This window comes from Lolium rigidum, chromosome 1 (assembly GCF_022539505.1).
Source record: "Lolium rigidum isolate FL_2022 chromosome 1, APGP_CSIRO_Lrig_0.1, whole genome shotgun sequence".
Taxonomy (NCBI): domain Eukaryota; kingdom Viridiplantae; phylum Streptophyta; class Magnoliopsida; order Poales; family Poaceae; genus Lolium; species Lolium rigidum.
Window position 1 is genome coordinate 147869443 of NC_061508.1, and position 25649 is coordinate 147895091.

Below are 25649 nucleotides of genomic sequence, written 5' to 3' on the forward strand. Positions count from 1 at the left end.
ACTATTACATGACCAATCTCATCCAATCCCTACCATCCCCTTCAGCCTACAGCGGGGGAATTACTCACACATGGATGGGGGAAACATGGCTGGTCGATGGAGAGGCGTCGGTGGTGATGGTGGCGATGATCTCCTCCACTTCCCCGTCCCGGCGGAGTGCCAGAATGGAGACTTCTGGCTCCCAAGACGGAGTTTCGCGATGTGGCGGCGTTCTGGAGGGTTTCTGGCGACTTCGACTTCTCCCCGTGCGTTTTTAGGCCGAGGGCGATAAGTAGTCCGAAGGAGGGCGTCGGAGGCCGGCCGAGGGGGCCACACGCTAGGGCCGCGCGCCCCTCCTGGGCCGCGCCGCCCTAGGGTGTGGGGCCCTCGGGCCTCCACCTGACTTGCCCTTCTGGCTCCGTGAGTCTTCTGGGAAAATAGGGCCTTCTGTATAAATTCCGAGGTTTTTCCTGAAAGTTGGATTTCGCACAAAAACGAGACACCAGAACAGTTCTGCTGAAAACAGCGTTAGTCCGTGTTAGTTGTATCCAAAATACACAAATTAGAGGCAAAACAATAGCAAAAGTGTTCGGGAAAGTGGATACGTTTTGGACGTATCAATAATCATCTTACAAAAGTAGATCACATGATCCAACATTACAATAGTAGTTGATCTATTGATCAACGAACATCACAAATAGCGGAAGCGAAGTAGTAGTGGCTATCTAATCCACAGGCCAACGCTTGACGTCAGGAGTAGTCCTAGTTGTCTTAGACGTCCTGCTGTCCATCTTCCTCGTACTGTTGTTCTCCTTCAAAGTCTGGACATTTGAATAGCCAGGGACGAAGCCATGAGTACTTTTAAAGTACTCGCAAACTAATACTAAGGTAAGTACTTATCAATTTTAGTAAGGGGTGCTAAGCTCTAAGTTTATTTGCACAAAGCCAATTTTAGTTCACAATTATTTAGTAAAGCCTCCTCATTTGCTAACTAATTCAAGTGGGAACATTAGTGTCATTCCCACAACTCGGTTGTAATTTAATTCAAATTCACCATTCACCTTTCAAGTTCAAAACACCAATCATATGTCACATTTTTGAAAATGGTCTGATGACGGAACAGTATGGCCTTTCCAACCTTCCTTAACCGTGGACGCGGCTATTCGAATAGGTTTACACTCTGCAGAGGTTGTACACTTGTGCCACAACTTTTGATTACATCCGTCAGGGATAACCCTGAATCATCGTAACTCAGTACGCGGATCATCAACCATAACCTTTCACTTACATATCCTAGTATAGGCACCTCTCCCCATGAGCTTGGCCTCCCAGTGAAGACAGACGGTCAGCCTGGGAACTACACAGGGCTTGGGCCGGACATTCACCTCATCTTTAACGTCGTTTCTTTTGTTGTGGAGGCAGCTTTCGGCATAACCCCGATGACGCTTGTTTAGAGGGAACCCATACTAAGACACATAAACTTCCAGTTAAGCCCTACCCATAATCAGGTATTGTGGGGGTACTTGTAGATTGGAATGGTATCGCATCCGAACCCAACCATCAGTTTTCATCAAAATTTCACCAAGTCATTCATGCCACATTTACCTTCAAAATCTTTCAAAGTCATTTCATTTCAAGTGCTCCCATCTAGAGTAGTCAATTTTATTTATTTAGCAATAGCAACTAGTCATGAGGGGTGCTATCTAGCTTTGTTAGCTTTAGGCAAAATTTGATGCTCTTGTTCTATTCTAGCCCAAGTGAATCATAAATCCAAAAATAAGCTTTGAAAAACAATAAGCAAAATAATTGCAAGGTAAAAACATGGGATAGGTTTATTGGACATAAAAATAAATGGTGATGGTGCCTTGCTCTTGTAGAGCTTTGCACTTGGGACTTTGCAAGAGTGTTAGCTTGCCTTGGTTGGTGTATTGATCAAAATGTTCCTCCTTCTTCTCCTTAGCTGTTTTCGTCGTCCCCTTCGTAGCCTTCAGTACTAGCGTCTATAAACGAATACGAGGATACAATCACCACACCAAAACTTGCATGCTAGACTAAACACACCAAAGATTCACACAAGCCTATGCTAGCATCACATCTTATTAACATGGTGATTTACTTTGTTTTATCTTAAAGAAAAATAATTTCCTCTCATTATAATTATTTATTGGTATAGCTCTTTAATGCTTTGGAGGGAATAATTTCCTCTCATTGAATCTTATTAAGATTTAATCTCTTCAAATAATAATAAGGTATGAATATTGGTTGACCAAGGTCAACACTTCATATCTATTATTTGAGAGTAGAAATTAAATGAGGTGCTACACCTCATACAATTTAAGAGTAATATGTAAATGATTTAAAATCTCTAAGTAATAGCAATCAGAGGTTCATTAGCCTAAGGTCAATAACTCTTATTGTATTACTTAGGATCAAGATTTAAATGCGAGAGTAGCTCTCATACTATTTCAAGAATTTGAATTCCAAGATTTAAATGCACTAGAAATGGCTCCATAGCCATTATTTTGCTCTAGTCCATGATCATGCAAAACAACTGTTGCGGTCAGAAACCCACCGGCGAGCAGCGACGGGCAACACGGTAGAGCTGGGAGGCTCCCAGGGCTGCGGCTGGCCCTGGTCCCTCCGAGCGACGGCCCGCAAAGACTCCGGCACGCACGTCCGATGCTGGTGCAAAGGGCGTGCCACCCGACCTATACCCGGTCGGGAAGGTGTTGGATGTGCCTCGCTTAGTTTCTCGCATGGCATACACGTAAACATTAAATACGAGCCTCGATCGGCTCTCGGGTTGTCCTGTGAATCGGCTCAAGGAGCCGATCCACCCATGATCCGTACGAGGTGTACGATCGGATGGTGGTCCCGCTTGATCAAAATAAAGCTAAAACGACCTACTACGATTTAGGGTTTTCACCACATAATCGGAACATCCTACTCGTGATTGAGCTCGGCGGCCACGCACGGTGATCGTAAACCGACCCTAGACAAGGCCTAAAAACCAACACGAAGTTGATCCCCGGAACATCCTGTCTAGGGCTAGCAAACTACACCCTACGCGCCACCGGATCCTTCAACCCGTTTGTAAGGCCTAACTATGCAGATATTAAACTAATCCTTGAAGAACAAGGAGCAATCATAACGGATCGGATCTACTAAATAATGATCAAGTGGGGTGCCGCCCTTACACCCAAGATAGGTGTAAGGGCGGCTAGACGTCTGAGGGTCGCACGACGATAGCATATGATACGATGAACAATGCTAACCCTAAAACATCTATGATAACTACGTTGCTCGCCATCAACAAGGCTTCGAGCACGAGCAACGCATGGATAGCGAATAAACGTGTACTTGCCTAGATCGCAAGATGCGATCTAGGCAGCATGATGCTTACCCGGAAGAAACCCTCGAGACAAGGGAGTTGGCGATGCGCCTAGATTGGTTTGTGGTGAACGTGATTGTTGTTTATTTCATAAACCCTAGATACATATTTATAGTCCGTAGACTTTCTAACGTGGGAATAATCCCAACCGTGCACGAGCCAAACTCTATCTAACCGACACGTATCCTACTATGTTACAGATACACGGGCAAACTAGCCCAAATTTTGTATACAAGGCCGATTCATGTATTTCTTCCATATATATTCTTCAAGCCCATCCGTAATCGCGGCCCACCTCTCGATCCGGTCAAACTCCGGTGATAACACATGCCCCCTGGTTTTGGAAATGTCAATTCCAAAATCACTCTGCTTTTTCTTCGTCGGGTCATGTCGTGGCAGAGCAGAACCGTCGCAGTATCCTTCATTATGATGCCTTGCCTCTTCCACTTCTCAGCAAGATTTGATAACTTTAACATCACTCCCTCGGAAACCGCAATGGCATTAAATCTCCACTATACCCCTTTTATTTAACTGTGCCGAACGGTTCGCCACTTCATCCTCTTGCTCGTTCCGGCCATCGGCACCTAAAAACCCTCTTTCCCTGTAGCAATGTCTTCCTCTTCCTCCATCTCCTCAGGCCTCTCTTTCCAATCTTCCTCCTCGAGCGAGCAGGAGTGGAACTTCGACCACGTGCCAGATGGCCCACCCGAAGCACTCGTCGGGTCAGACGGTGACTTACCTCTGACCGATGGGGAGGACGACCTCGAGTTCCTCATTGAAGGGGAGATGAAGAGTGAGAGCGAAGACGACCTCCACTCCTGGGCGAACCCCACCTCCTCCGAAGAGGAGGAGGAAGAAGAAGAAGTAGAGGAAGAAGAAGAAAAGGAGGAGGATGATTCCTCCTCCTCCACTGGGTATCCGCCGGCGAAGCGCTTCCGCGCTTGGGCGGACAGCGAGGACGATGATGATGACGAGGAAGAAGGAGCTCCGGCCGAGGGCTGGGGCAGCAGTGACGAGGACCTCTCCGGAAGCAGCGCCGACGGCAGCTACGATGCCGACGACGAGGCCAGCGAGGATTAATAATGTAGGACTAGTAGTTCCTGAGCAATCGGCTCTTCTTTTGTTCTTCCTTTCTCGAGCAATCGGCTCTTCATTGTAAAAAACCTCTTTATTAATGAAGAAGAAATTTCTCAGCGGATTTTGTCCTTTTACCAATCTTGCCGATTGCTAAAATAAGTCAGCAAATCAAGAGCCGATGGCAGCGCATCGGACCTTGCCATGAAACGCGAACAAAGCCAACTCTATTGTCTATCCAAATGGCAATCTGTGACTTGTCCAAGAGAGAAAAAACTCAGATCCCCAGAACGCCGCTTGAACAGATCCAACCCCCGGCCATATGAACCTCAGATGTCAATCGCACAGGTTCGCAACTGAAACGGACCCAAGGATAACATCATCCAATGCCCACGCTATGGTCTCTGGCCTGAAGGTGATCCTTGACCGCTCCTGGCTGTCCAAACATAGCGCCTTGCTCTATCTTTTTGTAGCAACAGAGACGGCCCCGACCACCGTAGATGATGATGGCTTTCCTTTCAGGCTCCTTCCAACAGCTCTGGTGACCTCCTTCTGCAACAACTCACCACTTTCGAAGAAGTTTATGATGCAGGGTCAACCGACAACACTCCAATCGGCTTCCAAAAACAAAGTGCCTACCAAATCAGCTGCCCCCCGAGCCTCAGTCAAGGCGAGAATAGCGGTGAGGACGCACAGATCAGACAAAGGGTTCTGAACTCAGGCAATTCTGAGACAGCCACCATGCAGAGCCAGCCAAACTTGCCATCATCGATCATCTTCTCTTCCGTTGAAAACCGATATTGTAGACGAAACATCAACGGCTCCGTGAGAAAAAAAATTTACTGGCCGATTTTTCTATCGGCCCCCAATATTCCACTGCGCATGTATCGCACATGTTCATCTGATTAGGTGCCCCCCGAGCCGATTCTGCCAGGTAACTGCGGATATCGGCTCTATAGTTAGCCAAGGCACTGTACTTTGAACGTCGGCTCCGTTAGGACCAATGTTGACTTCTTCCAGCTCATCAGCCGACGTAAAACCGTTGCCCATTAGATCGACGTTGAACATAGGCAGAACGTATGGTAAAGATAATTTTGGCCGATTGCTAGAATCGGCCTCCATGTTGATTGAATCGCTCAATGAAGGCTTTGCGATGTTCCTCCATAGATCCTTGGGGCCGATCACACGGATCGGCATCGCCACGTTTGTCCATAGATGTTGCTCTTGTTACACGGTCGGACCGGTGGATAAGACCAGCCTAACCCTGTCCTTCGTCACGTCGATGCGCTCGCGATCGTCCAAATTGATGCCCGAGAGTGGCTCTTGGCCTCGTTGTCTCCCAAACGTTCATGCCAGCCGTCGAAATCTCGGCTGAATCATCCGCGTGGACGACCTCTACTTCATCTCCATCCCATTGTATCAAGCATTGGTGCATCGTGGATGGAATGCAACGATTGGCGTGGATCCAATCTCTTCCTAGCGGGACGAGCATAGGTGCTCTTGCTCGTCGACAATAAAGAACGTCGTAGGGATGGTTTTTCTTCCTACGGTCGGATCCACGTTCGGAACACCTTGTGCGTCGGATGCTTGGCCGTTGAAATCGCTCGGTGTCACATTGGTCTTGATCAGATCCGAGCTAGAGCGTCCCAACCGACGTAGCATGGAGTATGGCATAATGTTGATCGCCGCTCCTGTGTCTACCAAGCATCTTGTTGACGAGCTGCCCATTGATATAGCCTCGCAAGTACAAGGCCTTCAGGTGTCCGTAGCTTCTTTCTCGTGGCTTCTCAAAGATAACCGGCCGTGGGCCGCGATCAAGTTGCGCCACGGGTGCTTCGTCTAATCTCGGAGCACTAAACTCCGTCGGAAGGATGAACACCATGTTTGTGCCAGCCGATGTTTCATCATCGGCTTTCTTTTGTCTGGGACGCCACTCTTTCCTTTGTGGCCGACCTTCCTCGTCCAGGGTTCGCTGAATTTTCGCGGCCAGATCCGGCCGCGCCTTCCTCAACGTGTGTAGGTATACCCTTTCGGCTTCCTCCAAACCACGCAGTCGCTGAACCCTACGCTTTTGGGAACGGCTGAGTCCATCAGGGCACCACCTTGGCCGGTGGTACTTATCTTCTTCTTCATCATCGTCTTCTAATTCCTCGAGATCTTCCACCCGAGAGGACTCAGCGTGCTTGTTCCGAGGCGGGAGAGGCCCTAGACGTTTGAACACGGACACGTTAGCTGCATCCTTCTTCTTCTGTCTACATTCTGGGCAGTTGCCGATTGTAGGCAATCGGCTCATTCCTGAATCCCAGCAGTGTCTGAAGAAGGGACAGTCCCAGTGCCTATCCACGTCGTCTTGCTCTCTCGACTTTTCCTTGGCGTGGCGCTCATATCTCTCCTCGTCGCGATCATGCCGACGATGTCTCCTTAGCCGACGATCCCTTTCGTCCTCGCCGTTACCCCGCCGGCGTTGGTCATATTGACTCACATACTTGTTGAGGAGGTGATCGAGAGAGAGGTCGCCGATATCTCACGTTCCTCACTTCTCCCTCTCGTGATGTAGCGCTTGCCATCGTGACGGAGTCGATCACGTGGAACGGCTTCCTCTGTGTCCTTGCTATGAGAGCAGCTGCCCTCGTCTTCGTCCTTACCAGAGTGGTGCCCAGGTCCTACCATGTTGATGTTGCACGAGAATCCTGGCTGGCACCCTCCATGGTAAGTGCACTCCACCATGTTAACGGCGGGGAAGGGGTGTGTGTCAACCTTCATGGCGTACCGGCTGAAAATTAGACGCCCTTGTTCTATCGCCATTTGGACCTGCTGACGCCACACCCTGCAGTCGTTGGTGGCGTGGGTGAACGTGTTATGCCACTTGCAGTATGGCTTTCCGTTCAGCTCCTGTGCCGTGGGGATCTTGTGGCCTTCGGGTACCTTTAGCTGTTTCTCCTTAAGTAAGAGGTCGAAAATTTGCTCAGCCTTGGTGACATCGAAGTCAAACCCTCTTGGAGGACCTTGTGGTTTAACCCATTTACAGGACACGGGGCTTGCCCCCCGAGTCCATTCAGCCACTGCTACCTCCTGATCTCCCGCAGAGCCTTCATCTTCATCTGCCTCAACCAGGACCACCGCACGTTTGAATTTATCCCGGTAAACATCCGGGTGGCGCTCGCTCATATGATGACAGCCTTCGCACCATGTGCGCCGGTGAAGGGTACTCGCTTGGGAGGCCACATCCTTGATCGGTGATGCGAGACCCAACACCGCCAACTCGATCGCTTCTTTTTCGGTCACACGAGCCGAATAGCATCGGTTCCTAACGTTTCGAAGCGCTGGATGTATTCCGACACTCGTTTCTCCGCGCTTCGTCGTACTTGTGCTAGATCGGCAATGCCAGCCTCGGAAGCCTCCGAGTGATACCGCATGTGGAACTGCTCCTCCAACCGCTTCCAAGTCCGGATTGAGTCCGGTGGCAGCGATGTGTACCACCCGAAAGCCGATCCTGTGAGGGACTGTGCGAAGAACCTCACACGCAGCTCATCTGATGCTGAGATCGTGCCCAGCTGTGCCAAATATCGGCTCACATGCTCGATCGAGCTGGAACCATCAGATCCACTAAACTTGGAGAATTCAGGGAGCCGATATTTGGGTGGTAGTGGGATCAACTCGTACTCGTTGGGGTACGGCTTGGAATAGCCGATTGCCCTCCTTTTCGGCACCATGCCGAACTGGTCTCTCAAGATTGTGCTGATCTGATCCGCGGTGCTGGCTGCGCGGAGTCGAGCTCGAAGATTTGCCGGAGTGGCATACTTAGCCAGCCATGCTTGCTTCTCAAGCTCCGAGCCAACCTGCGGGAGTTGGGCTGCGGAGGTTTATCGGGGTGGCATACTTAGCTAGCCACGTCCGCTTCTCAAGATCTGTTCCCGAAGTTCCTCCTCGCTGTTCCGAAGTCCCCGCTGTTGCGGTCCTGGTTTGTGAGTGCCCGAGCTATCGCGAGTCCGGCACGTATGTGCACGTGTATCCGTGAGGGATCTCCTTAGGCGCCTCATGCAAGAACCGGTAGTCGCTAGGGTCACCACCGATCTTGTAGACGACGTATGCCGGTGAATTCGGCACTTCTGGTGCTGCCAACGCGACTGGCAGCGGTGGACGGGACCGGAGTGGCATCTCTCCTTGGTGAGTCCCTAGAGCTGGTCCCGACGGAGAGTGCTGATGCTTCATGATTTCCTGGATCACGCGAAGAGCGACACGCTCCAAAGTGTTCACCGGGCTCTCGGAATGGCGGTGTAGCGAATGAGCTACCATGAAGTTAATCTCCTCGACGCAGCGACTCGGTGCGTTCTTCCGACGGGGCGGACAGGTCCACTCCATCGAGCACGCCTTCGGGTGAGAACCCTTTCCACCTGATGCCATGTGAGCGGGTTCTGTGAAAAGAGCCGATGAGGTCGGCTTCGAGGATAGCTTTGACCTCGTCATACTTCTTCTTGAGCTCCTCGGTCAGATCCTCGTACGTGACTGGAGTGCCTTCCACCATCTCAGATGTAGATGGCGATGCGGTTGATGTCGAAGACTGTCCCACCGGGCGTGCCAGAATGTGTTGCGGTCAGAAACCCACCGGCGAGCAGCGACGGGCAACACGGTAGAGCCGGGAGGCTCCCAGGGCTGCGGCTGGCCCTGGTCCCTCCGAGCGACGGCCCGCAAAGACTCCGGCACGCACGTCCGATGCTGGTGCAAAGGGCGTGCCACCTGACCTATACCCGGTCGGGAAGGTGTTGGATGTGCCTCGCTTAGTTTCCTGCATGGCATACACGTAAACATTAAATACGAGCCTCGATCGGCTCTCGGGTTGTCCTGTGAATCGGCTCAAGGAGCCGATCCACCCATGATCCGTACGAGGTGTACGATCGGATGGTGGTCCCGCTTGATCAAAATAAAGCTAAAACGACCTACTACGATTTAGGGTTTTCACCACATAATCGGAACATCCTACTCGTGATTGAGCTCGGCGGCCACGCACGGTGATCGTAAACCGACCCTAGACAAGGCCTAAAAACCAACACGAAGTTGATCCCCGGAACATCCTCGTCTAGGGCTAGCAAACTACACCCTACGCGCCACTGGATCCTTCAACCCGTTTGTAAGTCCTAACTATGCAGATATTAAACTAATCCTTGAAGAACAAGGAGCAATCATAACGGATCGGATCTACTAAATAATGATCAAGCGGGGTGCCGCCCTTACACCCAAGATAGGTGTAAGGGCGGCTAGACGTCTGAGGGTCGCACGACGATAGCATATGATACGATGAACAATGCTAACCCTAAAACATCTATGATAACTACGTTGCTCGCAATCAACAAGGCTTCAGCACGAGCAACGCATGGATAGCGAATAAACGTGTACTGCCTAGATCGCAAGATGCGATCTAGGCAGCATGATGCTTACCCGGAAGAAACCCTCGAGACAAGGGAGTTGGCGATGCGCCTAGATTGGTTTGTGGTGAACGTGATTGTTGTTTATTTCATAAACCCTAGATACATATTTATAGTCCGTAGACTTTCTAACGTGGGAATAATCCCAACCGTGCACGAGCCAAAATCTATCTAACCGACACGTATCCTACTATGTTACAGATACACGGGCAAACTAGCCCAAATTTTGTATACAAGGCCGATTCATGTATTTCTTCCATATATATTCTTTCAAGCCCATCCGTAATCGCGGCCCACCTCTGATCCGGTCAAACTCTGGTGATAACAACAACTATGCTATATTTTTTCATAAACAATTAGAGAGTATCAAATGTGATTTATGAGAGTTGGAATCAACTCAAAATCAATTCTAGATAATTTTTAATATTTATTTGAAGTTAGAAAAGGCCATGCCTTGTTATTTTTGTTATTTGAATTTAATTACGAATTTGGAAATGAGGCCAGTGGCATTGTTTAGATAATTTCATGGGCTTTCTGAATATATAAAATTTGCTAAATTTGGTTCAGTAGATTTTAAACTATTCAAATTCGAAGTGGACATCAGCAGGGAATTTGAATTAAATAGAAACTCTGTTTTTGAATTAGTGGGCTTGGCGGGAAAGCGAAATGGGCTAAACAAACGAAAAATACTTGGGCCGGCCCAGAAGTGTGACTCGCACACGCGGGCCGCCTGACAGGGTGGGCTCCACCCGTCAGTGGCTCTTAAACGGCGAATCGGTATGGCAAATCTGGGGCGTAGGATTAGAGCGAGGATCTACGGCTCACGACAGTCGTCGTCTCCGGCGAGAATCCGACGAGCTGGCGGCGAGCCTAGGGGGGTCGGAGGGCTTACCGAGGTTCCCGCGGGGTTCTGCTGGGTGCGAGGCGGAGTTTGTCGAAGGTGAGGAAGTTCCTGGTAGCAGTGGCGAGGCTCGGGGAGGCGTGAATCGATGGCGGTGATCTGCGGGCTCCGGCGGCTCCGATCTTGAAATTGGGGCGGCTCCGGCGTCAATTGAGTGGGCTAATGGTGTGAGGAGAATCAGGGACGGGAGGAGAGTGAGGTGGTGTGAAGGAGGAAGGCGCGGGAGAGCTCTATTTATAGGATGGTGAGGGTGCCGTGGTTGCTGTGGAGGAGCGTCATCGGCGTGGCTTCTCCGGCGCTCGAAGGGGCAAGCGGAGGACAGCACTTGAGTGGCGACGGCATGGCGAGGCTCTGGGTACAGCTGACGCATCCAGGGGACGATGGGATGGCTCAGGCTCTTGGTGATCATGCCGCAGTACCCGCGGCATGGTTCCGACGAGGGCAACGGTGACAAGGCGGCCGGCGGTGCTCGAGTGTGGCTAGCAAGTAGGGGTACTGGTGGCGATGCTCGACGTAGGGGATGGGCTGTAGGCGAGGACAAGAGCGACGGTGCATCACCATGCTCTGGCGCGTCCAGTGCGCGCTCACCACGTGCACTGGCATGCCACGACATGTACTGGGCGTGTATGGGCGCGCTTGGTGCGGCCAATGCCGTGGTCGCTCGAGCTTGGGCCATGCTGGGTGATGATCAACGTGTACTAGGCTTGCTCCAGGACATGGTGAGAGAGAGAGAGTCGAGCCAGAGAGAGAGAGGGCATGGTGGCCGGCATTGCCATGTCATGGTGTAGTTTAGGGTTTCTCTTCCCTTCAAGCAGCACGGGCCAGTACTGGAAATGATGGAGGGGTACAAGTAGGGCAATGATCAACAAGATTCACCAAAGGTTCAGTGTAAAATCTGTTGGATATTGCAATGTTTGATCAAATTTGGTTTGTGCCTGCCAAGTGCTCGACAGAATGGCCGCAAGAGAAAAAGGTTGGAACTTTGGAATTCTTTTTGGTGAACTTCATTCATATATTTAATGTGATGGAATGGTGGTGGTGGTGTTCATTTTGATGAAGGTTTGCAACATTTCAAATTGGGGATCATCTTCTCTTTGTTTCAAAGTCCCCTCTTGTCAATTCTATTCTGGTCAACCTGGTCAAAGTTAGCATTGGTGGTCAACAGGAAAGTTGTTCAATTGGACTTGGTCTTGGATGAGGTGGCAAGTGTGGGCTAAGTTTAGTTTAAGAAAATTCAAAACCAGGGGTGCAAAGAGGTGAAGATTTTATAAAGTGGTCATATGACCATTATCATATGTATGTTGCATTTGAGATTTCCTTTGATTTGAATCTGGTTTCTTCTATGGATTTGTGTTTGTTTTTGTTATATAAGAGTTTTACAAACAATAGATCAAGCAATGGTGGCCTTTGGTGATGATTTGAATAATTGGCTAAATATGTATGAGAGGGAAAATGGAATTTTCTCACTATTTGATTTCTCTTTATTTGATTTAATTTTTCTTGACTCCAAAGTGATTCTTATTAGTTTAGGAACATTTCCAAACCATTGAAACCATTCCAAAAGGTCTAGTTCAAAGATTTGCAAAAATGGCCATAAACACATGTATGTGATATTCCAATTTTTCTTATTTTCCTCTTTTATTTATCTTGCTTTACTTGGGCAAGGTTGAGGGTCAATTTAGGGTGAGATTAGGTTTAGAGATGGTGTGACACCATTTGGGTAAGGTATAATGGCCTAGGTCAAGGTTTGGGTAAAATGGCTATGTGCCACATATGCCTCTATGCATATGTTGCATTTGATTTTTAAGTTGACTTGGCTTGACCCAATTTATGTTGTTGAGTGTTGAAAGGGTATAGATGAGTGATCCAACCATTCACCACAAGTCTTAGGGTCAAGATCCTAAATTCAAAAATTTGCTATTTTACTCGCATATGCCTCTATGGCATTTTTAGTTTCTTTTTATTTTCTTTGGTTTCCACTTGGATTTGGTTTGATAAGAACTAGGTAAGGTTTATGAAGGTTTTCCAATCCTCTAAACAAAGTAGAAAGGCCTTGGGTAAAGTTTTCCAAAAATAGCCATAGGCACATATGCCTTTTTCTTATTTAAATTCTTTTAATTTGTTTTAACTTGGATGGTCAAAAGAGGGGTGAGGTTTTGGGTTTAAGATCATTTGAAATACTAATTAAACAATCATGGCAATAGCACAAGAATTAAGCAAGATCACTATGTATCAAACTTAATTTCAGAAAAGTTTTTGTTGGTTCCAAAATTTGGAAAAAAGGGAAATTCTTTCTCTTTGTTTTGAAATTTTTGGGACGTTACAAACCCTTCCCCCTTAAACAAATCTCGTCCCGAGATTTTAAGAAAAGTTAGGTTCCTAAGAGAGATTGAGCAATTGGATTAACAGGAAGACATACTTGGCATGGCCTGGGGTGCTTCCTGTGCTTCGGTGGCATTCAAGCGGTAGTAACGACCGTTGCGGTTGTTTGGGTAGTTTGGGGCAAACTTCCTTCTAGTTGCGACACAGCGCTGCTGCTGGGCAGGTGCAGCGGTATTGAGGGCAATATTGGCAAGCTTCTTGGGGCATTCATTGGAGTAATGACCCACAGTTCCGCATTCATAGCAGGTTACTGTTGACTTGTCCTTTTGGGCAATGGGTACAGCATTGCTTCCAGTCCTTGGGGCACCGTTGGCGGCTTTCATCTGGCACTTATTGGAGTAATGACCAGTAGCACCACATTCATAACAAGTCACAGTGTACTTGTCTCTGGGGGCACGATTGGGTATTGGGATGAGCTGCTCCAGTGATGCTATCCTCACGCGGAGGCGAGCAATGAGGTAGTCCTTCTTGGCGTGCTGATGACGAAGTGCCATGCGCTCCATTGCAAGGATGTTGATGGTGTTAGTCATCTTGGCGTGCTCAATGTGCATCTGGTTGGCTTGGGCACGGGGGTTGTTGCGGGTAGGAGGGGTCATCTGAACAATGAGGTGGATCATAAGATAAGCGGGGAATTTCTATGGTTTGTTTGAGATAAACTTGAAAAGTTTCAAAACTTGAGTAGTGTTGAGGGGGTACAACCAACAACACTTTTTTTTCATTCATACCAAACATCACACATTACAAATCTAACACACCGTTGGTTTTAAGAACCATTCACCGCTCTACGATACAAGGGGATCTTGATACAAACTCACACCTACACATGTGAACTAGTGCAACTACTCCTTATCATTCTCATCCACATTGATCGGGATGATTCCATCCTCTCTGTCCTCCAGAAACTCATAGTCCTCCTCATCAGTGAACTCATCCTCCTCGAAGTCCTCGTCATCACTCAGGAAGGCTTCTCCTCCCTGAATGTCTTCACCGTCTTATCCATCCCGTTCAGCTGATCTTCTTGACCCTTGACAGTGGCCTCCAAGGATTCTATCTGGGCGCGAAGACGTTCAATGGTAGCGTCCTTCTTGGCACGCTGTAGACGGAGTGACTTGCGGTCCTTGGTGAGCAGCTTGATAGCATCGGCATGATGAGCCAATGCCATGTGAGTCTGGTTGGCGTAGGCACGCGAGTTGTCCAGCTCCTTCTGGGTCTGGAACAGCATAAAGTCCAGGTGATCCACATGGTGCCTCAGCTCAGGGTGGAACGCAGGCCCATGGGTTCTCCATCGGAGTCACGCCTTGCGAGATGCGCAAAGCGCTCTCCTTGGATGGCGGCCTCATTCTGCCCGCACAGACGGGCAAGTGCTTCCTGAAGAGCACGTGCCAGTCCGTCCAGCCAGTTGCTTTCCCTGAAAGAGAAGAGGATCCTCTCAGAAGTAGGAGGCTCCATCTTGCCTCTCAGATCAGCGGTGATCACCCACTGAAGCTCCCCGCCTTGCTGGTCGTGGACCTCAACTCCGTGGAACTCGGGGTGGGGGCGTCCAAGAAAGTCCGACAGGGCATCAAGGTCCCTCTCGAAGATCAAGTCTCCGCCATTCCCAAGCTGGTAAAACTTGACGTTTGTTGGCTCCATCTGAAAGGGAATTGGATGAGTAAGTTAGAGAGTGAACAAGTGTGTCAAAATTTTATGTAGGTTCATAAGGAGGAGCATGACTTCTTATTTTTAACAAGATCTCAAAGAGACGAAAGTGGCTAAGTTTTTCAAAAATATTCACTTCATTTGTTTTTGAACTTAGGTTTTTCAGAACGTCCATTCTAACTAGGGTCTCCTAAGGTCAAACAATGGCTCTGATACCAACTTGTCAACACCAGGATTTTTAAGTCCAGATGCCTATTATGCCATACATCGCAATCCCAGGAATATTGTTGTTGCGAGACATAATAGTTGAATATCATAGAGTCATCATTTATTACAACACATAATCGTCTTACAAAAGTAGATCACATGATCCAACATTACAATAGTAGTTGATCTATTGATCAACGAACATCACAAATAGCGGAAGCGAAGTAGTAGTGGCTATCTAATCCACAGGCCAACGCTTGACGTCAGGAGTAGTCCTAGTTGTCGTAGACGTCCTGCTGTCCATCTTCCTCGTACTGTTGTTCTCCTTCAAAGTCTGGACATTTGAATAGCCAGGGACGAAGCCATGAGTACTTTTAAAGTACTCGCAAACTAATACTAAGGTAAGTACTTATCAATTTTAGTAAGGGGTGCTAAGCTCTAAGTTTATTTGCACAAAGCCAATTTTAGTTCACAATTATTTAGTAAAGCCTCCTCATTTGCTAACTAATTCAAGTGGCAACATTAGTGTCATTCCCACAACTCGGTTGTAATTTAATTCAAATTCACCATTCACCTTTCAAGTTCAAAACACCAATCATATGTCACATTTTTGAAAATGGTCTGATGACGGAACAATATGGCCTTTCCAACCGTCCTTAACCGTGGACGCGGCTATTCGAATAGGTTTACACTCTGCGGAGGTTGTACACTTGTGCCACAACTTTTGATTACATCCGTCGGGGATAACCCCGAATCATCGTAACTCGGTACGCGGATCATCAACCATAACCTTTCACTTACATATCCTAGTATAGGCACCTCTCCCCATGAGCTTGGCCTCCCAGGTGAAGACGGACGGTCAGCTCGGGAACCGCACGAGGCTTGGGCCGGACATTCACCTCATCTTTAACGTTGTTTCTTTTGTTGTGGAGGCAGCTTTCGGCATAACCCCGATGACGCTTGTTTAGAGGGAACCCATACTAAGACACATAAACTTCCAGTTAAGCCCTACCCATAATCAGGTATTGTGGGGGTACTTGTAAATTGGAATGGTATCGCATCCGAACCCAACCATCAGTTTTCATCAAAATTTCACCAAGTCATTCATGTCACATTTACCTTCAAAATCTTTCAAAGTCATTTCATTTCAAGTGTTCCCATCTAGAGTAGTCAATTTTATTTATTTAGCAATAGCAACTAGTCATGAGGGGTGCTATCTAGCTTTGTTTGCTTTAGGCAAAATTTGATGCTCTTGTTATATTCTAGCCCAAGTGAATCATAAATCCAAAAATAAGCTTTGAAATACAATAAGCAAAATAATTGCAAGGTAAAAACATGGGATAGGTTTATTGGACATAAAAATAAATGGTGATGGTGCCTTGCTCTTGTAGAGCTTTGCACTTGGGACTTTGCAAGAGTGTTAGCTTGCCTTGGTTGGTGTATTGATCAAAATGTTCCTCCTTTCGTCGTCCCCTTCGTAGCCTTCAGTACTAGCGTCTATAAACGAATACGAGGATACAATCACCACACCAAAACTTGCATGCTAGACTAAACACACCAAAGATTCACACAAGCCTATGCTAGCATCACATCTTATTAACATGGTGATTTACTTTGTTTTATCTTAAAGAAAAATAATTTCCTCTCATTATAATTATTTATTGGTATAGCTCTTTAATGCTTTGGAGGGAATAATTTCCTCTCATTGAATCTTATTAAGATTTAATCTCTTCAAATAATAATAAGGTATGAATATTGGTTGACCAAGGTCAACACTTCATATCTATTATTTGAGAGTAGAAATTAAATGAGGTGCTACACCTCATACAATTTAAGAGTAATATGTAAATGATTTAAAATCTCTAAGTAATAGCAATCAGAGGTTCATTAGCCTAAGCTCATTACCTCTTATTGTATTACTTAGGATCAAGATTTAAATGAGAGAGTAGCTCTCATACTATTTCAAGAATTTGAATTCCAAGATTTAAATGCACTAGAAATGGCTCCATAGCCATTATTTTGCTCTAGTCCATGATCATGCAAAACAACTATGCTATATTTTTGCATAAACAATTAGAGAGTATCAAATGTGATTTATGAGAGTTGGAATCAACTCAAAATCAATTCTAGATAATTTTTAATATTTATTTGAAGTTAGAAAAGGCCCTGCCTTGTTATTTTTGTTATTTGAATTTAATTACGAATTTGGAAATGAGGCCAGTGGCATTGTTTAGATAATTTCATGGGCTTTATGAATATATAAAATTTGCTAAATTTGGTTCAGTAGATTTTAAACTATTAAAATTTGAAGTGGACATCAGCAGGGAATTTGAATTAAATAGAAACTCTGTTTTTGAATTAGTGGGCTTGCCGGGAAAGCGAAACGGGCTAAACAAACGAAAAATACTTGGGCCGGCCCAGCAGTGTGACTCGCACACGCGGGCCGCTTGACAGGGTGGGCTCCACCCGTCAGTGGCTCTTAAACGGCGAATCGGTATGGCAAATCTGGGGCGTAGGATTAGAGCGAGGATCTACGGCTCACGACGGTCGTCGTCTCCGGCGAGAATCCGACGAGCTGGCGGCGAGCCTAGGGGGTCGGAGGGCTTACCGAGGTTCCCGCGGGGTTCTGCTGGGTGCGAGGCGGCGTTGTCGAAGGTGAGGAAGTTCCTGGTAGCAGTGGCGAGGCTCGGGGAGGCGTGAATCGACGGCGGTGATCTGCGGGCTCCGGCGGCTCCGATCTTGAAATTGGGGCGGCTCCGGCGTCAATTGAGTGGGCTAATGGTGCGAGGAGAATCAGGGATGGGAGGAGAGTGAGGTGGTGTGAAGGAGGAAGGCGCGGGAGAGCTCTATTTATAGGATGGTGAGGGTGCTGTGGTTGCTGTGGAGGAGCGTCGTCGGCGTGGCTTCTCCGGCGCTCGAAGGGGCAAGCGGAGGACAGCACTTGAGTGGCGACGGCATGGCGAGGCTCTGGGTACAGCTAACGCGTCCAGGGGACGATGGGACGGCTCAGGCTCTTGGTGATCATGCCGCAGTACCCGCGGCATGGTTCCGACGAGGGCGACGGTGACAAGGCGGCCGGCGGTGCTCGAGTGTGGCTAGCAAGTAGGGGTACTGGTGGCGATGCTCGACGTAGGGGATGGGCTGTAGGCGAGGACGAGAGCGATGGTGCATCGCCATGCTCTGGCGCGTCCAGTGCGCGCTCACCGCGTGCATTGGCATGCCACGGCATGTACTGGGCGTGTATGGGCATGCTTGGTGTGGCCAATGTCGTGGTCGCTCGAGCTTGGGCCATGCTGGGTGATGATCAACGTGTACTAGGCTTGCTCCAGGACATGGTGAGAGAGAGAGAGAGTCGAGCCAGAGAGAGAGGGCATGGTGGCCGGCATTGCCATGTTATGGTGTAGTTTAGGGTTTCTCTTCCCTTCAAGCAGCACGGGCCAGTACTGGAAATGATGGAGGGGTACAAGTAGGGCAATGATGAACAAGATTCACCAAAGGTTCAGTGTAAAATCTGTTGGATATTGCAATGTTTGATCAAATTTGGTTTGTGCCTGCCAAGTGCTCGACAGAATGGCCGCAAGAGAAAAAGGTTGGAATTTTGGAATTCATTATGGTGAACTTCATTCTTATATTTAATGTGATGGAATGGTGGTGGTGGTGTTCATTTTGATGAAGGTTTGCAACATTTCAAATTGGGGATCATCTTCTCTTTGTTTCAAAGTCCCCTCTTGTCAATTCTATTCTGGTCAACCTGGTCAAAGTTAGCATTGGTGGTCAACAGGAAAGTTGCTCAATTGGAAATGATCTTGGATGAGGTGGCAAGTGTGGGCTAAGTTTAGTTTAAGAAAATTCAAAACCAGGGGTGCAAAGAGGTGAAGATTTTATAAAGTGGTCATATGACCATTATCATATGTATGTTGCATTTGAGATTTCCTTTGATTTGAATCTGGTTTCTTCTATGAATTTGTGTTTGTTTTTGTTATATAAGAGTTTTACAAACAATAGATCAAGCAATGGTGGCCTTTGGTGATGATTTGAATAATTGGCTAAATATGTATGAGAGGGAAAATGGAATTTTCTCACTATTTGATTTCTCTTCATTTGATTTAATTTTTCTTGACTCCAAAGTGATTCTTATTAGTTTAGGAACATTTCCAAACCATTGAAACCATTCCAAAAGGTCTAGTTCAAAGATTTGCAAAAATGGCCATAAACACATGTATGTGATATTCCAATTTTTCTTATTTTCCTCTTTTATTTATCTTGCTTTACTTGGGCAAGGTTGAGGGTCAATTTAGGGTGAGATTAGGTTTAGAGATGGTGTCACACCATTTGGGTAAGGTATAATGGCCAAGGTCAAGGTTTGGGTAAAATGGCTATGTGCCACATATGCCTCTATGCATATGTTGCATTTGATTTTTAAGTTGACTTGGCTTGACCCAATTTATGTTGTTGAGTGTTGAAAGGGTATAGAGGAGTGATCCAACCATTCACCACAAGTCTTAGGGTCAAGATCCTCAAATTCACAAATTTGCTATTTTACTCTCATATGCCTCTATGGTATTTTTAGTTTATTTTTATTTTCTTTAGTTTCCACTTGGATTTGGTTTGATAAGAACTAGGTAAGGTTTATGAAGGTTTTCCAATCCTCTAAACAAAGTAGAAAGGCCTTGGGTAAAGTTTTCCAAAAATAGCCATAGGCACATATGCCTTTTTCTTATTTAAATTCTTTTAATTTGTTTTAACTTGGATGGTCAAAAGAGGGGTGAGGTTTTGGGTTTAAGATCATTTCAAATACTAATTAAACAATCATGGCAATAGCACAAGAATTAAGCAAGATCACTATGTATCAAACTAATTTCAGAAAAGTTTTTGTTGGTTCCAAAATTTGGAAAAAAGGGAAATTCTTTCTCTTTGTTTTGAAATTTTTGGGACGTTACACCAGGACTCTTCCGAGGCTGCCCTTCCGCCTACTTAAAGCCTCCGTCGCGAAAAAAATAAAAGAATAAGCCACGATACGGAAAACCTTCCAGAGCCGCCGCCATCGCGAAGCCAAGATTCGGGGGACAGAAGTCTCTGTTCCGGCACGCCGCCGGGACAGGGAATTGCCCCCGGAAGGCATCTCCATCGACACCATCGCCATCTCCATCGCCGCTGCTGTCTCCCATGATGAGGAGGGAGTAGTTCTCCATCGAGGCTAAGGGCTGTACCGGTAGCTATGTGGTTAATCTCTCTCTCATGTACCTCAATACAATGATCTCATGAATTGCCTTGCACGATTGAGATCCATATGATGAGCTTTGTATCACTATTAATCTATGTGCTACTCTAGTGATGTTATTAAAGTAGTCTATTCCTCCTTCATGATGTAATGTGGACAGTGTGTGCATCATGTAGTACTTGGCGTAGGTTATGATCGTGATCTCTTGTAAATTGTGAAGTTAACTATTACTATGCACTCTAGAGTTACTTTATATGAACTCCGAAATTACTCTCTATGGTGTGAAAGTGACAGTGTTTGCATCTTGTGTGATTCCTTTATGACGTTGTGGAGCTTGTTTACTCCGGCTTGAGGGTGCTTGATACGTCTCAAACGTATCTATAATTTCTTATGTTCCATGCTACTTTTATGATGATACTCACATGTTTTATACACATTATATGTCATTATTATGCATTTTCCGGCACTAACCTATTGACGAGATGCCGAAGAGCCGCTTGTTGTTTTCTCGCTGTTTTTGGTTTCAGAAATCCTAGTAAGGAAATATTCTCGGAATTGGACGAAATCAACGCCCAGGGGCTTATTTTTCCACGAAGCTTCCAGAAGACCGAGGGAGAAACGAAGTGGGGCCACGGGGCACCGCCACACTAGGGCGGCGCGGCCTAAGGGGGGCCCGCGCGGCCCTAGCGTGTGGGGCCACCGTGACTCCTCCGACTCCGCCCTTCCGCCTACTTAAAGCCTTCATCGCGAAACCCTCTGTACCGAGAGCCACGTTACGAAAAGCCTTCCAGAGACGCCGCCGCCGCCAATCCCATCTCGGGGGATTCAGGAGATCGCCTCCGGCACCCTGCCGGAGAGGGGAATCATCTCCCGGAGGGCTCTTCATCACCATGATCGCCTCCGGATCGATGTGTGAGTAGTTCACCCCTGGACTATGGGTCCATAGCAGTAGCTAGATGGTTGTCTTCTCCTCATTGTGCTATCATGTTAGATCTTGTGAGCTGCCTATCATGATCAAGATCATCTATTTGTAATGCTACATGTTGTGTTTGTTGGGATCCGATGAATATTGAATACTATGTCAAGTTGATTATCAATCTATCATATATGTTGTTTATGTTCTTGCATGCTCTCCGTTGCTAGTAGAGGCTCCGGCCAAGTTGATACTTGTAACTCCAAGAGGGAGTATTTATGCTCGATAGTGGGTTCATGCCTCCATTGAATGCAGGACGAGTGACGAAAGTTCTAAGGTTGTGGATGTGCTCGTTGCCACTAGGGATAAAACATCGATGCTTTGTCTAAGGATATTTGTGTTGATTACATTACGCACCATACTTAATGCAATTGTCTGTTGTTTACAACTTAATACCGGAAGGGGTTCGGATGATAACCTGAAAGTGGACTTTTTAGGCATAGATGCATGCTGGATAGTGGTCTATGTACTTTGTCGTAATGCCCTGATTAAATCTCATAGTACTCATCATGATATATGTATGTGCATTGTTATGCCTTCTTTATTTGTCAATTGCCCAACTGTAATTTGTTCACCCAACATGCTAATTATCTTATGGGAGAGACACCACTAGTGAACTGTGGACCCCGGTCCATTCTTTACATCTGAAATACAATCTACCGCAATTGTTCTTTACTCGTTCTTCGCAAACAAACATCATCTTCCACACTATACAATTAATCCTTTGTTTACAGCAAGTCGGTGAGATTGACAACCTCACTGTTACGTTGGGGCAAAGTACTTTGATTGTGTTGTGCAGGTTCCATGTTGGCGCCGGAATCCCTGGTGTTGCGCCGCACTACACTTCACCGCCATCAACCTTTGTCAATTGCCCAACTGTAATTTGTTCACCCAACATGCTAATTATCTTATGGGAGAGACACCACTAGTGAACTGTGGACCCCGGTCCATTCTTTACATCTGAAATACAATCTACTGCAATTGTTCTTTATTGTTCTTCGCAAACAAACATCATCTTCCACACTATACAATTAATCCTTTGTTTACAGCAAGCCGGTGAGATTGACAACCTCACTGTTACGTTGGGGCAAAGTACTTTGATTGTGTTGTGCAGGTTCCATGTTGGCGCCGGAATCCCTGGTGTTGCGCCGCACTACACTTCGCCGCCATCAACCTTCAACGTGCTTCTTGGCTCCTACTGGTTCGATAAACCTTAGTTTCTTACTGAGGGAAACTTGCCACTGTACGCATCACGCCTTCCTCTTGGGGTTCCCAACGGACGTGTGTTAACTGCACACATCAAGCTCTTTTTCTGGCGCCGTTGCCGGGGAGATCAAGACACGCTGCAAGGGGAGTCTCCACTTCCAATCTCTTTACTTTGTTTTTGTCTTGCTTTATTTTATTTATTACTTTGTTTGCTGCACTAAAACAAAACACAAAAAAAATAGTTGCTAGCTTTACTTTATTTACTATCTTGTTTGCGTTCTCTATACACAAAAAATTAGTTACTTGCATTTACTTTGTTTAGTTTGCTTTATTTACTACTGCTAAAAATGAGTAATCCCGAAGTTGAAGTTCGTTCGTTTAAGCAACAAGGTGGAGAAAGCTTTAAAGATGCTTGGTATAGAATTAGTGATGCTCATCATAGGTGTACTAAGAAACACTCCACTATTATCCTACTTAGGAACTTTTATGTTGGTATATCTAGGCTGGAATAGGTATGTTCTTGATACTCTTTCGGGGGGTAATTTCCTAGGTACTCCTGCTTTAGAAGCTAGTTGCATCATTGAGAACCTAGTTGGAATACCACCTATTAATGAAACTAAAACTGAAATCTCTCTTGAGGATGTCATGAAAAAGTTGGAAGCCATAGAGAAAAATCTTCCAAGTATTGATACTAAACTGGGAATATTACTTGATAATACTGATAAACTTGATAAATCCCTAGGAGGAATTAATGAAAGAATTTCTATGTTAGAAACTTGTGCTATCCATGATAATCAAACCCATAGGATTGGTAAACTTGAAGAAGCTATGGGAACATTGGGTTCAACTTTCTCTTCTCTTAAATTTAAGGAGAAAGCTTATGTGGGCAAGGAGCAAAAATTCATGTATGTCTCTAAGGTGCCTAAGCCAAAGAATTATTATAAGCCTAAAATTGATAAAACCCTTAGTACCACTATGGGGAATTTAGATAATGGAGCATATAAGGTACCCTCTGTAACAATTTGTGTTTGTAAGGAAAATTATGATGTTGATGCTTCATCTCTTGATAATACTTGATTCACACTTTCTGCGCCTAGCTGAAAGGCGTTAAAGAAAAGCGCTTATGGGAGACAACCCATTATTTTACTTCTGCACTTTGTTTTATATTTGAGTCTTGGAAGTTGTTACTACTGTAGCAACCTCTCCTTATCTTTATTTTATTGCATTGTTGTGCCAAGTAAAGTCTTTGATAGTAAAGTCAATACTAGATTTGGATTCATCGCGTGAAACAGATTTCTTGCTGTCACGAATTTGGGCAGGGTTCTCCGTAGGTAACTCGGAAAAATCTTCCAATTTACGTGCGTGATCCCCGGATATGTACGAAACTTTCATTCAATTTGAGCATTTTCATCCGAGCAAGTTAAGTGCCCCTGAAAAATTCGTCTTTACTGGACTGTTCTGTTTTGACAGATTCTGCCTTTTATTTCGCATTGCCTGTTTTGCTATGTTTGATGGATTTCTTTGTTCCATTAACTTTCGGTAGCTTTGTGCAATGTCCAGAAGTGTTAAGAATGATTATGTCACCTCTGAATATATGAATTTTCAATTATGCACTAACCCTCTAATGAGTTTGTTTCGAGTTTGGTGTGGAGGAAGTTTTCAAGGGTCAAGAGAGGAGGATGATACAATATGATCAAGAAGAGTGAAAAGTCTAAGCTTGGGGATGCCCCCGTGGTTCATCCTCGCATATTTTAAAAAGACTCAAGCATCTAAGCTTGGGGATGCCCAAGGCATCCCCTTCTTCATCGACAACTTATCGGGTCACCTCTAGTGAAACTATATTTTTATTCGATCACATCTTATGTACTTTACTTGGAGCGTCTGTTTGTTTTTATTTTTGTTTTGTTTGAATAAAATCGGATCCTAGCATTCTTTGTGTGGGAGAGAGACACGCTCCGCTGTTGCATATGAACACATGAGTTCTTAGCTTTATTCTTAATGTTCATTGCGAAGGTTGAACTACTTCGTTCATTTATATATGGTTGGAAACGGAAAATGCTGCATGTGGTAATTGGTATAATGTCTTGAATAATTTGATACTTGGCAATTGTTGTGCTCATATAGATCATGTTTAAGCTCTTGCATCATGTACTTTGTACCTATTAATGAAGAACTACATAGAGCTTGTTAAAATTTGGTTTGCATGATTGGTCTCTCTAAGTCTAGATATTTTCTCGGTTGAGGTGTTTGAACAACAAGGAGACGATGTAAAGTCTTATAATACTTACAATATGTTCATATGTGAGTCTTGCTGCACCGTTTTATACTTGAGTTTGCTTCAAACAACCTTGCTAGCCTAGCCTTGTATTGAGAGGGATTCTTCTCGTGCATCCAAATCCTTGAGCCAAAAACTATGCCATTTATGTCCACCATACCTACCTACCACATGGTATTTCTCTGCCATTGCAAAGTACATTACTTGAGTGCTACCTTTAAAATTCTATTCTTTGCATTTACAATACATAGCTCATGGGAAAATAGCCTTAAAAACTATTGTGGTGGAGAATATGTACTTATGTATCTTATTTCTTAATAAGTTGCTTGTTGAGCGGTAACCATGTTTCTGGGGACTCCATCAACTTTTACCTTTGTTGAATATCATGTGAGTTGCTATGCATGTTCGTCTTGTCTGAAGTAAGGGCAATTTTCATGATCAAATGGTTTGAGTATGCATATTGTTAGAGAAGAACATTGGGCCGCTAACTAAAGCCATGAATCATGGTGGAAGTTTCAGTTTGGACACAAATCCTCAATCTCCTATGAGAATTTTATCTGTTGTTAAATGCTTATGCATTAAAAGAGGAGTCCATTATATGTTGTCTATGTTGTCCCGGTATGGATGTCTAAGTTGAGAATAATCAAAAGCGAGAAATCCAATGCGAACTTTCTCCTTAGACCTCTGTACTGGCGGCATAGAGGTACCCCTTTGTGACACTTGGTTGAAACATATGTTATGCAATGATAATCCGTGTTAATCCAAGCTAATTAGGACAAGGTGCGAGCACTATTAGTATTCTATGCATGAGGCTTGCAACTTATAGGATATCTTATACATAACACATATGATTTATTACTACCGTTGACAAAATTGTTTCTATGTTTTCAAAATGAAAAGCTCTAGCACAAAAATAATAATCCATGCTTCCCTCTGCGAAGGGCCATTCTTCTACTTTATTGTTGAGTCAGTTTACCTA